Source organism: Carlito syrichta, unplaced genomic scaffold, assembly GCF_000164805.1.
Source record: "Carlito syrichta isolate Samal-C Ts95f unplaced genomic scaffold, Tarsius_syrichta-2.0.1 Scaffold308018, whole genome shotgun sequence".
NCBI classification, from domain to species: domain Eukaryota; kingdom Metazoa; phylum Chordata; class Mammalia; order Primates; family Tarsiidae; genus Carlito; species Carlito syrichta.
The window spans coordinates 379043-382393 of NW_007252114.1; positions in this window are offsets into that span (position 1 = coordinate 379043).

Here is a 3351-nt window from a genome sequence, read left to right on the forward strand (position 1 = left end):
AGAGTGAAATGCACAGCTCACTGCTACTTTATATCCCAATTTTCAACCAGGCACTTTTTCAACTCCCTTCTAAGGAAAGCAGAAGCCCCGTGTGGGTTACAGCTGTATGGCAACTAGCCATGGCTCTTTGTCCCTGTCAGATGGCATCTCAGAAATCCCTCCAATTCATCAGTTCTGCAGCTAGCTGACCCCAAGACAGGGATCAGCCACCCCGGGGATGTGCAGGTGAGATACCCTGATGGGGAGTTTTCCAACCACTGTAATGTGCTGGTACTTCACTTTTGTTCCCTTTAGTTTTCTAATTTTCAGATAAAATTCTATTTCACTACCTCTAAGTATTGCCAATAAATTATAGGTCAATTCTCTTACCGGTATGATCAGGGAATGAGTTTTTCTGGTGTACTATCTACTGTAAATGGATGGTCACCTTTTTACAGCCTATGGGTTACTCTGAATGGCTCAGAGCCTACTTCAAGACCTTTCGGCATGTCACACAGGTTATATAGGACTCTGTCACTCCACTGTATGATGCAGAAATGTGGCTACATGAGGTGCCCAGTAGACAGCATGACAGACACAGCAGCAGAGATTTTTCTGATTGCCACTTCTGTAACAAAACATCTGGAATGAAAAATTCCAATGTTTTTCTCCTTTGCTATTTCACTGCTCCTGTTGAGTCATAAAAATGACTCAAAACTGAATTTCTAATTTAAATGAGGCTTTTTGCAGCAAGTTTGGGTAACACTGCTTGCCAAACAGAAAGTTTGTATATGTACGTAGACAAAGAAAAATTTTTCCCCTATCTATGAAAACTCTTGCAAAAGTTTAAATATTAAATCACAAGTAAACATTTAATTAATCACCTATGGAAAAAATGATCTATCACTTGAAAGAAGAACAGTCCCAGAAATTCCAATTTTTATACTTATGTGTCAAACCACTTGTGCTGGAATTCATGAAAGGAAAGAATTTTAGAGTATTAAAAATGTCAGTTCCATTAGTTTCAAATTTATATATTTCAAACCAGACTAACTCTGTCACTGTGTTACAGAACCTGATGAGAGGAATAGCCATTTTAACTGACATATTTTCTATATGCAGATAGACCTTTGTAAAGGGTTCAAGGATAATGTATGCTTTGAAATATTGAATACTGTCTCCTAAAGCCAATCCAAACAAAAATGGTTAATGCTAATCACTGTCTTACCAGGTGAAGAAAGATTAAGCAGAGCTATGTATCACTATGTTTCCACTAATACATAGTTTGGCACTCAATAGTAAACATTTACTATATTTGCTGTAATAATTGGCTCTTATTGATAGGTATTCTAGTTTAAATCCTTACCTTTAGCTAGAAAGTTATTTTGAATGGCAGTTACAACTGGTTATTCATTCCAAAGAGATGGCATGGTGAGGGTACTCTGAAGATGACCCAGAGAAAATGCTTACCCTTATCACTGACGTCACAGACTGCCTCTGCCAGAAGTTTGGCTTTGTGGTGCTCAGGCCTGTGCTTCTGCCACGAGAACAGACTACTTAAAGCAAACATGTGCCCAGTCACCTACATACACACCACTGAGGCCAGGTTCCAGAGTCAGCAGCAGGACATCTTTATGACATTAGGTTTATTTTGGGGATACGATGTGGTTTCAATTTCATTAACAAACTCAGGTAAGTAAGCCATCACATGTCAAAAAATGATGCTCGGTCTGGAGGAGAGTCTGAGTCTCAACTATTCAAAATGGAATAGAGATTCTTTGATAAGCCTGAAAAAGGTTATCTTCTGTTCATGCTGTAAATTGCAAGAATAGGTATTTATCTTTTTTCTCCTTCCACACTATATTCTTTGGAAAAGGGATTTTTTTATTTATCAGGAAGGATGCAAATACAATTCTTTGTTCAAATGAGATCCTTGCTGTTCATTTTTATGCTATATAAGTTATTAACGGTAACTAACACTCCTTACTGAATAATGATATCTTCCCCCTCAAGGAACAACACACGCTGTTTTAAAGTCTCTTTTCAAAATCAGAGTCAGCACTATTTCTTGCAATGTATTGAATCAGAAAAGCAGAAATTTTACTTTTATTGTTTTAGTAAAGATATATCTATAAAATGTCTGGTGAGTTAGGTGATCTGTTTGGGAAAAATTAGCAATTTAAAGAAAAAAAAGATTTTAAAATGTTAATATTTGTGCAGCTGCTTAATTAGAAATAAATTCTACCATGAAGAGATATCATCTTAAAACTACAGCTGACCTATGAACAACATGGGTTTGAACTAAAATCCATGGGTCCGACTACACTCAGATTTTCTCCTGCCTCTGCCATCCCAAGACAGAAAGACCAACCCCTCCTTTTCCTCCTCCTCAGACTATTCAACATGAAAATATATCTTCTATGATTTACATAACTTTTTTCTCTAGCTTTATTATAAGAATACAGCATATAATACATGTCACATATACAATATGTGCCAACTGATTGTTTATGTTATGGGTAAAACTTTCGGTCAACAGTAGGCTATTTGTTAAGTTTTGGAGGAATCAAAGTTATACTCGGAGTTTTTACTCTGTGGGGGGTTGGCATCCCTAACCCCCTCAATGCTCAAAGGCCAACTGTACTCTATCTACCGTCATCAGTATAGAATAAATTTCAGATTATGTGTATGTTGGGTATTGGCATAATGGTTTTAAAAGTCAAAGACTTTTTACTATTAAGATGTGTTCTAGCATACAGGAGATTAAATTTTTCAAGCACTCCAGGTCCCTGAATTGAAATATATAGCAGGATGTAACAATGACTTCTAAAAATACAATTTATTAGAATAAATAATGGTACTTCATTTTATTATTATTAAAGATATTAGAGATATTTTATTATTAAAGAAAATTATCATGCGACTGGCAAGTTCTTCAGTAAAAAAATACTAATTTAACGCTGAAAAGGTTTTCAAAATCCATCACCTTATTCCGAGCGTGGCATTATACATCATCCAGGCTAGATCTGTGGTAACCCTATTCCAGAGACTTCTTAAAGGCTATTGAAATTCGCTTTCAGGAGGAAGGAAGGAGGCCTGGAGAATCACCCTCATGGCTGGCTTTAACTATGCATTCTAAATAAACAGCTGTTCTCCGATTGTGGTTGCCCAGATGCCTGAAAATTTCCTCAGACTGGACTGACTCCCACTCCTTGTAGGTTTTTAAATAGCTTAGAGAGGTGTCCTCAGGAAAAGATGCCAAGTAACTCTTTGAAACATCCTAGCCGGGCTCGGTGGCTCAGCCTGTAATCCTGCGCCTTTGGGAGGCTGAGGTGAGTGGATTGCCTGAGCCCGTGGGTTCGAGATCCGCCT